General features: G+C 40.0%; 1 protein-coding gene across 1 annotated transcript in view; it reads left to right on the forward strand.

Annotated features, from left to right (window-relative positions):
* Nucleotides 1-19105, forward strand: part of IL1RAPL1 (interleukin 1 receptor accessory protein like 1) — a gene marked incomplete at both ends in the record, with an annotated part of 1089212 nt that overhangs the window by 1022415 nt on the left and 47692 nt on the right. The gene's annotated exons all lie outside the window — the stretch shown is intronic.

Below are 19105 nucleotides of genomic sequence, written 5' to 3' on the forward strand. Positions count from 1 at the left end.
TCGGAGCATGCCGAGGGGTTAGGCCGGTGCTGGGGCCAGCGAGGCCGGCATCGGAGCCTGCCTTGAGGCAAGGCCGGTACTGGGGCCTCCGAGGCCAGGATAAGAGCCTGCCAAGGGGCTAGGCCGGTGCTGGGGCCAGCGAGGCCGGCATCGGAGCCTGCCTTGAGGCAAGGCCGGTACTGGGGCCTCCGAGGCTGGGATCGGAGCCTGCCGAGGGGTTAGGCCGCTGCTGGGGCCAGTGAGGCCGGCATCGGAGCCTGCCGTGAGGCAAGGCCGGTGCTGGGGCCTCCGAGGCCAGGATAAGAGCCTGCTGAGGGGTTAGGCCGGTGCTGGGGCCAGCGAGGCCGGCATCGGAGCCTGCCTTGAGGCATGACCAGTGCTGGGGCCTCCGAGGCCAGGATCGGAGCATGCCGAGGGGTTAGGCCGCTGCTGGGGCCAGCGAGGCCGGCATCGGAGCCTGCCTTGAGGCAAGGCCGGTACTGGGGCCTCCGAGGCCAGGACAAGAGCCTGCTGAGGGGTTAGGCCGGTGCTGGGGCCAGTGAGGCCGGCATCGGAGCCTGCCTTGAGGCAAGGCCGGTACTGGGGCCTCTGAGGCCGGCATCGGAGCCTGCCGTGAGGCAAGGCCGGTACTGGGGCCTCCGAGGCCAGGACAAGAGCCTGCTGAGGGGTTAGGCCGGTGCTGGGGCCAGCGAGGCCGGCATCGGAGCCTGCTGTGAGGCAAGGCCGGTACTGGGGCCTCCGAGGCCAGGATAAGAGCTTGCCGAGGGGTTAGGCCGGTGCTGCGGCCAACGAGGCCGGCAGCGGAGCCTGCCGTGAGGCATGACCAGTGCTGGGGCCTCCGAGGCCGGGATCGGAGCATGCCGAGGGGTTAGGCCGGTGCCGGGGCCAGCGAGGCCGGCATCGGAGCCTGCCTTGAGGCAAGGCCGGTACTGGGGCCTCCGAGGCCAGGATAAGAGCCTGCCAAGGGGCTAGGCCGGTGCTGGGGCCAGCGAGGCCGGCATCGGAGCCTGCCTTGAGGCATGACCAGGGCTGGGGCCTCCGAGGTCGGGATCGGAGCCTGCCGAGGGGTTAGGCCGGTGCTGGGGCCAGCGAGACCGGCATCGGAGCCCGCCGTGAGGCAAGGCCGGTACTGGGGCCTCCGAGGCCAGGATAAGAGCCTGCCGAGGGGTTAGGCCAGTGCTGGGGCCAGTGAGGCCGGCATCGGAGCCTGCCTTGAGGCAAGGCCGGTACTGGGGCCTCCGAGGCCGGGATCGGAGCATGCCGAGGGGTTAGGCCGGTGCTGGGGCCAGCGAGGCCGGCATCGGAGCCTGCCGTGAGGCAAGGCCGGTACTGGGGCCTCCGAGGCCAGGATAAGCGCCTGCCAAGGGGTTAGGCCGGTGCTGGGGCCAGCGAGGCCGGCATCGGAGCCTGCCTTGAGGCATGACCAGTGCTGGGGCCTCCGAGGCCGGGATCGGAGCCTGCCGAGGGGTTAGGCCGCTGCTGGGGCCAGCGAGGCCGGCATCGGAGCCTGTCGTGAGGCAAGGCCGGTACTGGGGCCTCCGAGGCCAGGACAAGAGCCTGCCGAGGGTTTAGGCCGGTGCTGGGGCCAGCGAGGCCGGCATCGGAGCCTGCCGTGAGGCAAGGCCGGTACTGGGGCCTCTGAGACCGGGATCGGAGCCTGCCGAGGGGTTAGGCCGCTGCTGGGGCCAGTGAGGCCGGCATCGGAGCCTGCCGTGAGGCAAGGCCGGTACTGGGGCCTCGAGGCCAGGATAAGAGCCTGCCGAGGGGTTAGGCCAGTGCTGGGGCCAACGAGGCCGGCAGCGGAGCCTGCCGTGAGGCATGACCAGTGCTGGGGCCTCCGAGGCCGGGATCGGAGCGTGCCGAGGGGTTAGGCCGGTGCTGGGGCCAGCGAGGCCGGCATCAGAGCCTGCCGTGAGGCAAGGCCGGTACTGGGGCCTCTGAGGCCAGGATAAGAGCCTGTCAAGGGGTTAGGCCGGTGCTGGGGCCAGTGAGGCCGGCATCGGAGCCTACCGTGAGGCATTACCAGTGTTGGGGCCTCCGAGGCCAGGATTGGAATCCTGCCAAGGGGTTAGACCGGTACAGGGGCCAATGGCCAGCTTCGGAGCCTGGCGTGAGGCAAGTTCACTCCTGTGGCCTCCAAGGTCGGGACCAAAGCCAGCTTAGGGGTTTGACCGGTTCAGGGGCCAGCGAGACCAGAACTGGGTCCTCCCATGAGGCAAGGCCGCTGCGTGAGCCAGCGAGGTCTGGATCAGTCCACTGAGTAGCCAGGCCACTACTGGGACCATCAAGAGTGGGATTGGTACTTGCAACGCAGCATGCACAGAGAAACATCGCAGAAAATATAAATCAGATGCTTCTCTTAATCAGCAATAACTAGGAGGAAAAGGGCAACAGGAAGAGGTTGAGCTATAGAAAGGGCCCTATAGTGAAGCAACTAAAGTGACCAATCAGAGGGTATGTAATACTGGAGGACGGAGCCTCTTTAAAATGCAGGAGGTACATAAACAAATGTATCAAAGTAAATCACCAAAGAAGTGTGGGATGGAGGGAGGGGGAGGGAATGGGATGGGGGCTGGAGGAGGGCTAATTGGATGATGTGTGCTTGTATATCCTCTCAAGTCTTGTACTCCAATGTGATTGATATATGACTACAATGCACCAATTTAAAAAATAAATTAAAAAAAAATGAAAAAAAAAAAAAAAGACATCTTAAAAGTTATAACCTCTCTAGATAAGTGTCTTATTAATCTTAAATAAGGCAGTTATGATTAGAAAACGAATCCCCCCTCATTAACTCAGTGTTGCAAGCAGTATGTCTAGTATTGAGGAGGGGGACATATGTACATGTGTTTTAATAAGATACTGCTTTAGCGTAAAGGCCAGGAGCAAAGGACTACAGTAAGGGAGGGTGAAGTCATAGAAAGTAAGTTGGAAAACCTCTACAAAAAGGAAAAAATCTAGGAATGTCAGAGCTTCTCAAGAAACCACATGCTTTGAGATAATAAAAACACTTTTAAGTGTGGGTGATAAAAGCCTACAAGACCTATGATCAGGAAAGAGGGATAAAAGACAGCATAAAGGTTCAAGTGATTTTAAAGATGCCAATAGTAAGTAGAATTGACTGAGATGAGAGACACAGGTTGCAGAAAGAGACACTAGTCTCTCAAGAATGAAAAGAACTGAGAGAAATAGCTCTAGTCACAGACTGAAAGTGAAAAAAACTGAATTTTCTTAACTACTAAAAGTACCTATGAATGCTACCAACTTCTGAAACTTTTCTTGATTAACTCATCACACACACAAAAAATCTCTCCCATTTTGAACTTCAATTGTTAAAACTACTTCCATGGTAGTTTGAACTACCATCATATCTCTTTCTATCAAATGTGGACCAGAAAAAAAAGAACCAAGTTTCATAGTATATTTTAGACTCAGAAACTGTCAGAAGCATTTTACCAAGCCACATGGAGGGAGACAAGCAGAGCAATCCACTGTCTAAAACACCAGCAGTTATACTGAGTATTTTTAATATAGTAGTGACAATGCCCTTCTAAGCAAGAAAGAAGAAAACACAAAACAGTGAGTTTGCTGAGTATTCATTTATGTTTTAAATAACAAAAAACATGTATGAGGTATCATTATATACTGCAGTAGCCATGTTTGAGAAGCTTGTAAAACTCCTAAAGAATATTTCATTAACCTTGAAAGCCTATAAACCTAAGGATTATAAATTTTATTTTTAAAAATATTAGAAAATCAGACTTTGTGCATATCTGAGTTATCTCCTAAGACCTTGAGTGTTAGGGAACTTAAGAAAGAGGGCCTCATTAAAATACGCAGAGAATAGCAAAATGAAATTTGAATTGTATCTTTCATTTTAACCCAAAATGTTCATATAAAAATAAAACAAAATATAAGCCTAGCATGGTGGTGCATGCTTGCAATCCCAGCACTTAGGAGGCTGAGACAGGATTGTAGGTTCGTGGCTATCCTCAACTACTTAGTGAGACCCTCTACAACTTAGGGAGAATTTGTTTCAAAATAAAAAAAAAATTAAAAATAGAGTTGGGTTGTAGTTCAGAGGTAGAATGTCCCTGGTTATGATATGCAATGTGGATGCCCCAAAGTATAGTATCTTCAATAAATTAGAAGTATAGTTCTCACTAAAAAGACCAGTAGAGAACAGTTCCAGACTAGAAGGGTGATTATGTTCCATCAGTCATTTGAGGACCCAGGTTCCTTATATCTTGTTGTACAACCATTTTGTCTTATATATTATAGAAACGAATTCATTTATACCATCTGCTTTCTTATCAACAGGAAACAAAATAAATCCAAGGCATGAGGAATTATTATAGAGAAAAAGACCAGAGATTTGCATATTACTTCTTTTTTATCTCATTAGATCCATCTTAGTTACCTGACCACATATATCTGCAGAAAAAGCAAAGAAATATAGTCTATAATTGAGTAGCCATGTATTCAAATAAAACTCTAGGGGCTACTACTGAAAGGAAGAAGGGAAAATTAACATTTGGAGATGTCTGTTATCAACCAGGGTTTGGAGGTGATAGAGCATCACAAGTTAAATGTAACAGTGGTGGGCACATAAATCTGGATAAGCTGATGGAAGAATGTTAATACCCTTCACCACCACTAATATTCATTTATTTCCTCCTTTCATATTTCTTTCCCTCTTACTCCTCCTTTTCATATTCCTACTCATCCCCTTTTGTTTTTCTGGTTTCAACTACTTAGAATACTGAGATTTCGATTATTTGCTGATCCCTAACGATAAGTGCTTTCTCTATGCATTTCAAAGACTGATTTAAGCACAATTAGAGGATGGTAGTGTAATGATTTGCTTTAAAAGTGTGAAACTCAGCCAGGTGCTGTGGCTCACTGCAACCCCAGCATTTGGGAGGCTAAGACCAGAGGATCATGGCTTGTGAACAACCTCAGCTACTTAGTGAGGTCCTCAGCAACATAGTGAGGACCCTGTTTCAAAATAAAGAATAAAAAATAGGGCAGCGGTATAGCTCAGAGGTCTAATGCCCCTGAGTTCCATCCTCAGACCCGCAAAAAAAAAATTGTGAAACTCAGCCCGGTATGGTGGTGCATGCTTGTATTCCTAGTACTTGGAAGGCTGAGACAGGAGGATTGCAGGTTTGAGGATACCCTGAGCATGTAGTGAGACTCTTATTAATCTAATGAGACAGTTTCAAAATCAAAATAAAATAAGGCGAGGGTGTAGCTCAGATTTAAATTGCCCCTGGATTCAATCTCCAGTGCCACACACACAAAAAAAGAATGAAGTAGGGATTTGGTACAGTGACTATGTAATTAACAGAGCAAAAATAAAAATGTCTTATCAAAGTGCAATGATAAAAATTTGAAGATGACAAGGCCTCTGAAATTAAAACCTACAAATGTCTACATTACAAAAAATTTCTACTTTATAGATGGCAGTTTTAGACATGAATAAAATTATAAGCGGTTCTGACATCATAGTCACATAGTAAATCTATACTTGCTCATTCCATCACTTCTTTGACTCAGGAGCAAGAATGGAGAGGAAGAAGGCTGATGTTGATTAACTGGAGGAGCTACATTTGAATATGTGTATAAGTGTGAATGTACCATGGTCAACCTGGACACTCATTGTTGGGAGGGGGGAAGAGTAAGCGGGTGGGGGGAGAGGGCATCAAGCACTGTGTGAATGTATGCCATTTTTAATATGATCCATATAAAATAAAAAAGAAAAACAATATTCCTACTTTTTCCCCTTAGCAAGAATTTCTAAGAAGCCTTTTGAAGCAAATTCATTTCCTGACAACTGAATAAATTCTACTGCACATTTTCTCACATGTTTGACATTTACCTTTTCAATATTTTCTTCGTTATCACACTTCATTTTTTGTAGTAAGGGGGATTGAATCCAGGGGCATTCTATCTTCGAGCTACACCTTGAGCCCTATTTTTATTTTTATTTTGAAATAGAGTCTTGTTAGGTTAATGAGCATCTCACTACTTGCTGAGGTTGTCCTGGAACCCAGGATCCTCCTGTCTCAACCTCCCAAATACTAGGATTAAAGGTGTGCACCATCAGCTCAATATCACACCTTCTAAACAATAAGGTCATCAAGTGACACTGGAGGTTAACAGATGTTTGATGTTTGATATGCCTCGCTCTTCAGCCTGGTGTACTTTGATTTTCAGATACCATGAATTTTTATTTCCTAAAGCTAGAAGGCAGTCATAAAGAGTTCAATTTTGAGTCCTTACAAGAGTTTTTGAACCCTTCAAACACATTGTGATAAAAATATTTTCATTTTTCATGCCCTTTTTCTTCAAGTGCCCAAGATTTCCTCTCCATTCTGGAGGAGCTCTTCCACTGTCTCATTAGGTTTATTAATGTGGAAAATATCCTCGACAGCTTATTCAGATTTCAATAAGCAGCTCTCCAGTACCTAGCAGAATGATTTGATCTAACTTCATCAAGGTATCACTTAACAAAAAGCTCAAGTCCCACAATAATAATAAAAGCAATAATTGCTTACAGTCAATGAGCCCTCTCTCACCATGGATACTATGAATGTACACTGACTGGGCTAACTCCAATTTACTTCTGGTTACTTAAACCTTTTAATAATCCACTGGTCATCCATGTGTGTTGTTTTATTTTTAAAAGCTACAGAAATATGTGGTAAAGTAGTATAATTTCAATGTTTATAAAAATATGACAGTTAGATTTGAATCATACCCAGCACACTTAAAAGCATATACCTTGTTTTTCTCTTGTGATTTTGTTTCCTTGAAATGTAAGTAGATGATGCTATATCTTGCTAGAATAGCATCCTAAAGTGTAAGCTGAACATAATCTACCCCTTTCATTACTTTTCCTTATTTCAAGGTTCTTAGATAAATCTTTGATTTCAAAACTATCTGTGGCGTGATATTGGCAACTATGTCCTGCCATAGAGTTGTGGTATTTATTTAGGTAAAATATCTGGAGGCATTTCCAAGGGAACTTTAAGTGTGTGTGTGTGTGTGTGTGTGTGTGTGTGTGTGTGTGTGTGTGTAAAGGAAGAGAGAAAGAGAAAGAAATTATTTTTTTTCTCATTTCTGAATAAAGCTTTCTGGAAAAGGAGCCATTCAGTGTAACTAATGACAAAAGATAAGTATGTTTTGTAAACCATTTTGCTTTTATCTTAAATGGGGAGTCTTTGGCAAAACATTTATGACCATAGAGTAAATTTAATATACATGATTAATGGTGCAAATGAAATTAAAATCCCCCTACTACTCAACATCTTACTTAAGAAAAATACTCACTATTTCCTAATTGCAACAAGTAAGATCTCTGAATGTTGATGCTTTTAATTAGGGCAGAAATTTTCTTTTAATTAAAAAAGAGTTTTTCTTTAATTTAGATAAGTTCAAGAGTGTCCTCTAGTGGAGAGAGACTCTCTGATCTCAGCAGTTTTAGAAATAGCTAAATGATATCTAATTAGATGAAGCTTGCACTAAATAACAAATGTCCCTACTTAGCTGATTGGAATCCACCGGTTGAAAAAAAAATGTACTATTCTTTCTCTCAGAGCTCCTCACAACATGGCCTAGTTGAAGCTTGCAGTGTGACAAGCAGTGTTCCCATTTTAGATAGCAAATGATTTTTTATGATCAATTTTAGTGCTTCCTTCTGAACCTGGCATGATTGAGCTGACGGTGCACCTTTCTGCCAAAAAGGCAGCAGAAGCATTTAGTGCAATTTACTGTAGCTTTTATAGATATCAACTCGAAGCGGCAAGAATACCATTATCTTCAGGATGCCAGCCCTGGCTGCCTGATACATCTGATGTGCAGGTCTCTACAGAATATCTTAAATTTGTCTTTTACTTGAAGGAAAACAAAGAAACAATATTGAGAAGAAAATTAAATAAATGCGTCTCTCTCCTGTCTAAAACTCATAGAATTCCAATGCTAATTTCCTCTTTTTGTGGTGAAGTATAGTGAATAGCATTAGCACAACCAGTTGAGTATTAGAGATGGGACATGGAGATCCTTTTGCAATATCTAAATGGAAGAGGATAAGGAGACCTGTGGTGCTTAGCTCTTTGAAACACATACTTAGATTTCCTTATGAGAAATTGCATGTTATAGCAAATTAGAGGCCCAAAGAAGAGATGGATAGTTCCTCTTGATAACAAGTTAAACAGTTTGGACTGAAGCAGAAGCAAAGATAGAAATTTACTGCTGAATCTTACATTTGATAAATGAAAGAGGAATGAGGAGAGTATTCACAAAATCCTTTGATAGCCCAACAAATGTCAACTCCATATTGTGTGTGCATAAATGTTGCCTATTAATGGCAGTGATAAGCAAGAACTGAGCATATTATTTCTGTTAAATAATTTTCAGAAAATGTATAATATTGACTCTCACTCAAATATAAGAATGGACAATTTTAATAGAAATATTGTTCATATGATATAAAAGGAACCAAGCAGATATTATTACAGTTTCAAAGAAAAAGTCAAGACAGTAGATTTACATGGAGTCAAGGAATGTTGAGTTGTTTAAATGGATATAGCATTGGGTTTTCTCTAGATTACAGAGGAAGAGAGAAAATAGTCACATCACTACCAAACAGGTGGCAATGTACAAACCTATCAGTTTTCTACACTTTACAAAGAGTCAAACATAGCTCAAAAAACATAAAAGGGCAAGAACCCAATAAACCATAAGAGTGTGTCATAGTTCAATAAATAGTTTTCCACTGAAAAACATTTGTTCCCATGATCCTTTGGAAAGAGAATATATTTCTCTACCTTGGATTGGGTCCTCCGTGACTCATTGGTACATCCTGTGTGCAAGTGCTACTACTCTACCTGCCACCGACATTATTGTGAAACCTTTTTCACTTTTTAAAAAACTTTATTGGTGTATTGTAGCCATACATCTTAATGGAGTGCAAGATGGTAGAGGCACACATGCACAACACATCACCCAGTTAGCCCTTTTCTAATTCCCTCCCTATTCCCTCCCCCTCCCTCCTTCTCATGTTTGGTTTAGTGATTGACTTTGATATGTTTGTAAATGTACATCATGCACATTAGGGAATTTCCCTCTTCCTCCTCCCATCCCCCTCAGTTAAATCCCCTTATTTGCTCAACTACAGTATCTCCTTCTTCGTCTAGAGTTCCTCCTATGAACCATTTTCTCCCTAACTTCAGCATATTTAAGAGAACATTGATTTCTTTCTGTGACTGACTAATCTCACTTAGCATAATGTTCTCCTGTGCCATCTATTTCCCTGTAAATGATGTAATTGTGTTTTTATGGCTTAGAAGAAATTCAAATGGCCAACAAATGCATGAAAAATGTTCAACATCATTAGCTATCTGAACGATGCAAATCAAAACTACCCTGAGATTTCACCTAACTCCAATTAGAATGGCAATCATTCAAAACACAACAACAAAAGCTGGCGAGGATGTGGAGAAGTGGGAACTCTAATACATTGTTGGTGTGATTGCAAATTAGTGCAACCACTTTGGGAAACAGTATGGAGGATCCTCAGAAAAATGGGAACTAACCTACCATATGATCCAGCAATATGGAAACCAAACTACCAAACTAATATGCGTGTATCTATGTGCTTAGCTGCATAATTCACAATTGTCTAAAGTATGGAACCATCTAAGGTGCCCATCAACACATAAATGAATGGATTACAAGACTATGGGATACATACACAATTGAATTTTACTCAGCATCTTTTGCTTTTTTCTTCCCCCATCTTCATGTCATTGCTTCCTGCTTACTGGCCATGCCCAAAAGTGTTTCAATTTTGTTGCTTGTCTGATACCAAATTCAACTTCATGCATAAGCCAAGGTAAAAATGAGTTGTCCTACACAGTTAACTGTAACCATTTGCATAGAAATGACCTGGAAGTTTGTTAAAAATTTAAATTCCAACCAGGCATGGGGGCACAGGCTTGTAATCCCAGCATTAGCATTCGGGAGGCTGAGACAGGAGGATCACAGTCTGCAGAGAGCCTCAGCTACTTAGTGAGGACCTCCACAACTCAGTGAGACCCTGTTTCAAAATAAAGAATAAAAAACAGGCCTGGAGCCGGGCGTGGTGGTGCACGCTTGTAATCCCCGCGCTTGGGAGGCAGAAACAGGAGGATCGCGCAGGTTCGAAGCCAGCCGTGCGCACTGGCTTAGGAGACCCTGTTTCCAAATAAAAATGTAAAAATATGTCTGGGAGTGTAGCCCGGAGGTAGAAGGGCTTCCAGGAACCTCAGAACAAAAAAAAAAAAAAAAAAAAATAGGCCTGGAGGTGTAGCTTGGAGGTAGAATTCCCCTGGGTTCCATCCCCAATACCAATAAAAAATTCAAATCCATAGAACACTATAAACTTGTCAAATTAAAATTTAGTAGGAGCTGGAGGTGGTGGCACAAACCTGCAATCCAAGTACTTGGGAGGCTGAAACAGGAGGATCGTAGGTTCCGGGTCAGCTTCAGCAATTTAGTGAGATCCTCAATAACTTACCAAGACCCTATTTCAAAGAAAACAAAAACAAACATAAATAGGGCTGAGAGGCTGAGAGTGTAGCTCAGAGGTAGATGCCCCTAGATTTAATACCCAGTTACACAAACACATGCACACACAATCTGGTAGAGAGTGAAGCTGAGATTTTTGACAGTTACTTTGTGATTCGCTTAAGTAAAAAAGTAGCATCTAAAGTTATATTTGTCTAAGCTAAATAACATAGAGTATATGGAAATATAAAATAAAAACTCATATATGGAAACTTGCAAAAAGAAAGAAAGTTGATAGCACTATTGGAAATTGCAATAATAATATTTTTAGACTTTCTATCAAAATCTGGCAATGATCGTTATCTAATTGAATATCTGGAATGTCAATTTATTAATGCCCATCATAGGCACTATACTAAGTATTCTTTCATTGTTTCCCTTTTTTATTAGAAACATATCCAGGCACACATTAGATAACAAAAACAATAAATAAAAATTAATAACTGTTCTATTTTTATAATTTCTTTGCATTTTTATACTATACTGAAATTATATATTCAACTATGTCAAATTTGAGATTATGTTATTTTTATATTTCAACTCTAAGAAATATTTTCCTACATAAAAAGTATATTTGTTGTATAATAATATTTAACTCTTTACTAAATCCCATACTAATTCTGTTGCATAATTGGAAACTAAGTTTTTACTTCCAGATTATATTCAGTCTGATCATGTATTTCCTAGAGTTAAATCGGGTACCATTTCTAAGTACTAGAGTTGATTTCAAAGAGCTATTCAGGCCGAGCATGGTGGCATACTCTTGTAATCCCAGTACTTGGGAGACTGAAAGAGGAGGATCACAAGTTCAAAGCCAGTCTCAACAACTTAGCAAGGCCCTCCACAATTTAGTGAGACCCTGTTTCCAAATAAGAAATAAGATCAGGAGGGGGTTTAGCTCAGAAATACAATGCTTCTGGGTTCTATCTCCAGTGCCACACACACACACACACACACACACACACACACACACACACACACAAAGAGCTATTCAGTTTCTCTGCCTATGCTACAGACAGATTTTTTTGGTTAATATTATTTTAAAATAAAATTTACTTTTTGCTGTCTAGTCCTTTCATCATTATACTTTTTAGGATAATTGTTGATATCTCCTTCTTAAATTTCAAAAATAAAAATAGAATGGTTTTGTTGAGTTCTGCATTTTTTAGAATTTTGGTAGCAATGATATAAAATCTAAAAATATAACTTAGATGATTTCTTCAATTATTTACTGCAAGTATAAATACGATCTCTTAAATTTCCTGAATGGTAACTGGAAATCACATATGACATTGGTTTCTACAGATAATAGGCTATAGCTGGCAAATACTAAACAAATAATTGTATGTTTCATTTTTATACCTAAATAAAAGTGCATTAATTTGCTACAAATCATCTAGTTTAACATCAAGTTTGTTAAAGCTATTTCATTAAGGAACTTTTCCTTTTAAATTGCTTGTGTTGATTATTTATTGCTGCAAAATATACAGAGGTAGGTTCTCCTACATTTCAAAACAGAATGTGTCTGATTCTTAAATTTTATAAAGAAATGTTTAATAATTTTAGAATTAATTCTTATTAGCCCCACATGCTTTCTCATATTTGTGTTACATATTCTGGCTTTTTTTTTTTCACTGTGCAACCCGCTTCAGTGCCAGCAGCCCACAGGCAGAGGCCGAGCAATGGTTTGGGGCCAGTTTGCTCTGGCATGGGACACTATAAGAGATATTCTGGCTTTTAAAAATTGTTTTAAGGGTATTTTTTTCTGAACCTGAAGTCCTTTCAAATACACTGAGTTGATGGATAGCACCTTCATGCACTACCACACAGTCTGTGTTCTACAGGATGGTGGTTCATTTCTGCAATGATTTTTCTGTTTAGAATAACTCAAACTGTACAGATTTTCATATTTTAGAATAATTCAATAAAATATTATGTCAGAAGTACAAATTTTATTTTTTTAGTAAATGACTATATTACATGTACATTTGAACATTTGAAAGAGCTCTTTCTTCAGAGAAAGTAAAAATATGCTTTTTCCTGAATTGGTAAGTATGCAATTCTATTATGTTCAAATAATGCTTTTATCCTTCTTTTATCCTTGGAAGTTATTAATTATGACCTCAATAATATATACAAGGAGAAGGAGGGAGCAGTGTGGGATGCAGAGGGAAGCAGCGCTGTGTGCATGTATGTTTCTATCACTCTGAACCTCATTTTGATGTATAATTACAGTGCACCAATAAAAATATAAAAATAAAGTGGAAAAACACTTTATTGTTTTTTCTATGTCTTACAGCATCAGCAAAACTTTAAAACCATTCTCATAGAAAAACAATTCAAATAACATTGAATTAGTATTGAATTTAAAGGAGACAGTACTGTTAACCAATTGGCTTAAGGGCTCTTTTGCTCAATTCAGATAGAAATCACAATTAGGCAAATTATGTCTACTACAGTTCCCTTAGTAGTAGAAACTCAGAGTTTTGAGTGCCAGTGGCTTTCAGCTCTTAGTGTTAACAGCTCTCCCTGTTGTTCTTGTAGCAGCTGGAGCTAACAGCTCCTCCTGCAGCTGGAGCTAGCAGTTCTCCCAGCAGCTTTTCCTGAGGCTTCTGGCAGCTCTCTGCAACTCTCTGGCTACAGTCCATTCTCAGGGCTAACAGCCCTTGGTGTTATCAGCTCTGGCTGCTGGCAACTATCAATGCCAGCCATCCTCAGTGTTACCAGCTCTTAATGCAACCAGCTCGCCCTGCTCTACTAAAGACAGAAATAGTAAATAGGCAAAATAAAACTATTCAAGAGACTTCATTTGGTCCTCTGCTGCAGCATAAGAAGCAGAACACAGACTGATATGATAAGAGGTGAGCTTCTGATACAGATAGCCATGCACACATAGTGTTCTTTTGGGCAACCATAGACTTTCTGCTTAGTCATGGATAGGAGAAGGGCACAGACAAAAGTAGTGACATCTGAAGCACTTGAAGAGGGATGGAGTCATGTAGAGAGGCTGCTGGGTGTAGTCATCTGGGTTGCCTAAAGCTACTGTATTGAAGCAAATAGTGGAAGGAGTTATGGGTTACCTGATGTAGCTATGGTTGAAACAGAGTCTCCTTGCCCAGCAGACAGAGGAAAGAAAAACAGGAATATAAGGTACTTTTTGGTACTTTTATACATATATTTTAAAATTATTTTGATTATCATGTACTTTTGTTCATATTATTGGAGTTCCATATAATATTTCTTTGTGTGTGTGTGTGGTACTGGGGATTAAACTCAGGGGCATTCTATCTCAGAGCTATACCCCAGACCTATTTTATTTTCTTTTTATTGAAACAGGGCTCACAAAGTTGTAGAAGACCTCACTAAGTTGCTAAGGCTGACAATACATATGTAACCCTCACCCCCGTCTCAGCCTCCCAAGTATTACAGGCATATGCCACCACCCTTTGATTTGAAAATCATTTTTTATAATTCTGAAAAATACTGGTTATCAGTAATATAAATATATTTAATAATTATGTTTTGATTCAATATGAATGATAGGTAAAAAACATCAATTGATATTACTTCATATTCACTAAAATAGCTATAACCAAGACCACATTAAATAATAAGGTTAAACTGGAACCTTCAGATATTACTAGTGGTACTTAAAATGGCACAATAACTTTGGAAAACAGTTTGGCAGTTCCTCAAAGATTTAAATATAAAATTTTCTCATGACTCAGCAATCTCACTTGTAGGAAAGATTAAAATATATGTCTACATAAAATCTTGTTTAGGAATATTCAAAGCTGCAAAATTAATAGCCAAAGCCCTGAAACAACTCAAATGACCATTGTCTGATGAATGAATACAATATTTGATATATCTATACAATGGTATATTATTTAGCCATAAAGCAAAATGAAGTATTGATAGATGCTTTAACATACATTAACCTTGAAAACATTAGGCTAAGCAAAAGTAACTAGACACAAAAAGAGAGGTTGTCAATGCCTAAAATGCAGAGCAGCTGCTAGTCAATGTAGGGTTTCATTTGGTATGATAAAAGGGTCTTAATATTGATTGCGGTAGTGGTTGTACAATTCTGTGAATATAATGAAAACTATTGAATTGTACATTTCATTTTTAAGGAATGAATTTGTGATATGTGTGTTATATCTCAATAAAGATTTTAAAATATGCATTTTTGTTCAAAATACTTTTGTAATTTTATATCCATATATGAAGGTGTCATCACTACCAATCTCATTGACATATATGGGGAGGGAGGAGAGGGAAGCAGGGTGAGATGTAAAGAGAAATACATAAAGTGATGTGTGCATGTGTGAATATATCACTTTGAATCCTATTATGTTGTATAATTGCACAGCACCAATAAAAGTATAAAAAATATTTTAAAAATAATTTTGTAGCTGAACACTCTGGTACATGTCTGTAATCCAAGGTACTTTGGGGGATGATACAGGAGAATTACAAATTCAAGGCTAGCCTGGGCAACATAGCAAGATTATGTCTCAAATTTTCAAAAAAGGTCTAGAGGTATAGCTCAGTGGTAGAGCACCTGCCTAGCATTCATGAGTCCTTTGAGTCAATCCTCAGAACTGGTTAAAAATTGGCTCCCCAAATGTAGTTCTTCCATAAAGGTGATTGATATTTTTGTTCACATTAGCCAATAAGAGTGAAATAATGAAACTACATGTCAATTTATTTGTTCATCAATTATGTAGGCAATTTCTTGCTGAATCAAATTATAAAAGAATATTTTACTTGTGTTTATGCTCTTCCCAATGTAGCAGGTATAATCATGACATACTTTTCAGTTTAATCTGCATTATTAATATTTTTCCATTATTGTTTTAAGCATAGACAGTCAACAAAATAATAAATCATGAACCTGATTTTTAACATTTGGTCATTTATGGGGTATATATTCCCCCGGCCAATATCAAACTAGCAACATAATGTCATTGAATATGCAGTAGGAAAGCAACATGTAATAATATACTATAATATAATATCTTCACCATACAGATATTAAAATTGCAAATAAACTGAAAATCAAAAATTATAGCAAAATGAAGCAAAATAAATAGGAAGTTTTGAGTATCTATTACCTTTGCTTTAATATATTTTATTTGTGTTCCTATAATTCAGCTTTTTTGTGGTGCTGGGGATGGAACCCAGGGCCTCATAGAAGCTAGATAAATGTTGTACCATAGAAGTAAATCCCCAGCCCTGAATTTAATTTTTAATGATTATGTTTAACAACCTGATTATAGAATTATTGAAAATATAGTAATTTTCGCCGGGCGTGGTGGCGCACGCTTGTAATCCCTGAGCTTGGGAGGCAGAGACAGGAGGATCGCGCTGGTTCGGAGCCAGCCTCGCTGGTTTAAGAGACCCTGTTTCCACATAAAGTTAAAAACTAGGTCTGGGAGTGTAGCCTGTGGGAGTGTAGCCTGGAGGTAGAAGGGCTTCCAGGAACCCCAGTACCACCAAAAAAAGAAAAAGAAAATATAGTAATTTTCAACAATTTGAACTTACTTATTGAGTTCCTAGTATATTCAAGACACCATAATAGTCCTGGAAAAACAAAGATAAACAAAGAGAGTCTTTGCCTTTGGGGTATGTGTTTACCTTAGTCACTGTGTTAGACATGCAAGCAAACCAAGTATTGCCAGGACTGTATTATGATAAAACACAGAGATATTCTGAGTTGTCTGGAAGGAGAAAGGCCAGAGTAACTGAATGTTTCTTGAAGAGGCAGGCCAGGTTTTGGAAAGAAGTTACTTGATTTGAGACTTAATCTATGCAGATTGTACCTGGAAGAAATGAAGAAAATTTAAAGAAAAGAATATAATGTTAGAAAGGCATGAGAATATGAAATAAATAGTGAATGGATTACTCATAAAACTGAGATGCAAATTATGGGACCAGCCAAGATGTCCATCAACAAATGAGTGGATTACAAAACTGTGGGATATGTACACAATAGAATTTTACTCAGCCATAAAGAAAAACACAATTACATCATCTACAGGGAAATGGATGGAACTGAAGGACATTATGCTAAGTGGGATTAGTCAGTCACACACAAAAAAAAGAAATAGAATGCTTTTTCTAATATGCAAAAGCTAGAAATGGGAAACAAGAGGAACTCTAGATGAAGAGGGAGATCCTACAGAGGAGCAAATAAGGCACCCTAACTGAGGGAATGGGAGGGGGGAAGAAGGATACTCTCTAAAGCACATATCAAAGTCGATCACTAAGCCAAGCATGGGAATGAGGGAGGAGGAGGAAATGGGGTGGGGATTGGGTAAGGGCTAATTGGGTGATGTGTGCATGTATGTCTCCACAAGTCTTTTATCTCATTAAGATATATGACTACAATGCACCAATCAAAAAAATTTTAAACACCTGATGCGGAAACCCTGTTGTCTAATTGGCATGTTCTACTTCATGAGCCCAAAGTACAAATACATCATTTTATTTTTCTAATTATTATTCCTTCTTATTAATCCTTATATAATGGGCATCATCTTTTCTTAGGCCGACCCTACCCATGAATTTCTAACAACTCCCAGTTCTTATCCAGCCCGAGGGGAAGGTCAATAGTCCTTTCTCCTTTTAAACACAAGGAAATATGTACTTGGGCTCCAAGGTCACAGATCTGTGACACATGTTTGATTAGTCATCATTTCCCAAATAAAAAGTACTAAGTGGACCCAGCTCTTCTTAACAACAACGTAGGCCCTTGTGTAGGGTATCAGGCATGAGCTTGACTGCAGCTGGCCCCTCTCTCAGGATTGATGCCATTGGGATCCTAGTCTCTTGCCTGCTAGCAGAGCTATGCACAAGAAGGAGAATAGTGCCTTTTGCTCAGTAACGCAAAGTGTTACAATTAAGAGAAACATTGAAAAATCTCTTCACAGAACAGCACTGTTCAAATTGACTTTCTGTCCTGCCTGTATTGAAAAGCAGCTGGCAGCTCTCCAAAATCAATCTCTCTCTCTTTCTTTCTCTCTCTCCAAATTACGTAAATAAAATATATTTTATCATATCAGGTTTCCTATTAACCTCTGCCTTGGGATGATTCTCATTAGCATACAGGTAATAGGCATAATGCTCTGTTATTACTGTTACTGCTTATGCTTGATCCTTTTAAGACATTATGTAAAAATAATCCAGCCTTTGCAGTAGCTATTTCTTAGTAATCCGAGAGTGGTATATTTTTTATCCTTCTTGTTTGTCTCTGATCAAATCCCAAGATTAAAAAAAATACAGTTCAGACTGGTTTCTCTAGAATATATATGTGACCATGTCAGTCCTCTATTTGAAAACTTTCCCAGCTTCTCATTGCTCTTAAATGAAAGTCTCAACTCTTCAACATGGCCTTCATAGAAGAACTACTGCTGGTCTCATCAGTGTCCTATCCTCACCTTGCCCAATATTCCACCTGTCTCCATCTCCCATGTATGCTTCTGCTTCAGCCACTCTAAAGTCACTTTATTTCTTCCAAATTTCCCTAAGTTACTCTCACTTATGCTCCGACTTCTCTATCTGCATTGCATTTCTATTGTTTTTTCATTGTTTATCATTCCTCCAGTGAATTCCACTCTCTGAACCACAAGAAGCCCAACCCAAGGCTGAATGGAGTTCTAGGTACTACCGTAGCACACAGATACACTAAGAACCAGCGCTCTAAGCAAAGTGGGTATTCAAAGACCCCATGAGCCATGATGACTGAGAAAGAACAGTCCTCTCATAGGTGCAGGATCATTTTCTAAATGTGGCAGAATTTATGGGAGACGAATAAAGAATTAGAGAAATGAAAAAGAATGTGAGAAACTAATTAAAGTCCCAATGAGAATCTCAACTGGCCTTTCTGCTAAGCAGTGTCAGCCTGGGTTGCTAATGATGTTATCAAAATGTTTAAGTCCTCCTATTTAGCAAAATTGTATTGTTAATACTGTTTTAACTTTCATTTAAATATAACATATACTATGTAGCTCATAAATAACAAGCATTCATTGTTGCATGTTCACAAGATGAGCACACTGTAAAATCAAATTGTACTGTAAAATTAAGAAATCTTTAAACATTTTTATTTATGAGTACTAGGCATTAAGTCTCACCTCAAAAATAATACATTGTGTACATTATTGATATATATGTGTGTTTATAAGTATTTATACAACTTTAAAAGAATTCTGTAATAAATCTTATATCAGTGATACCATGGAGGTTAGTTTCTTTCACTATGCTGCTGAGGAGGGACCATTATAATGGTGATATAAATTGGTCAATTATTTAATAAGCTAAGTGGAAGTTCCTAATTAAAAGCTGGAAGTGGATTTAATGCCTGCTGGTATGCATACAACTGGAGTAGGCCCCTACTGAAACTCTTTCCACATCATAATTTCTGGCTCCGATGAAGCCAGCAGAATCATAAAACTAGTATGTGCTGGAATATTTCGTTCTGTCATGC

This window comes from Muscardinus avellanarius (assembly GCF_963383645.1).
Source record: "Muscardinus avellanarius genome assembly, chromosome: X".
Lineage (NCBI taxonomy): Eukaryota > Metazoa > Chordata > Mammalia > Rodentia > Gliridae > Muscardinus > Muscardinus avellanarius.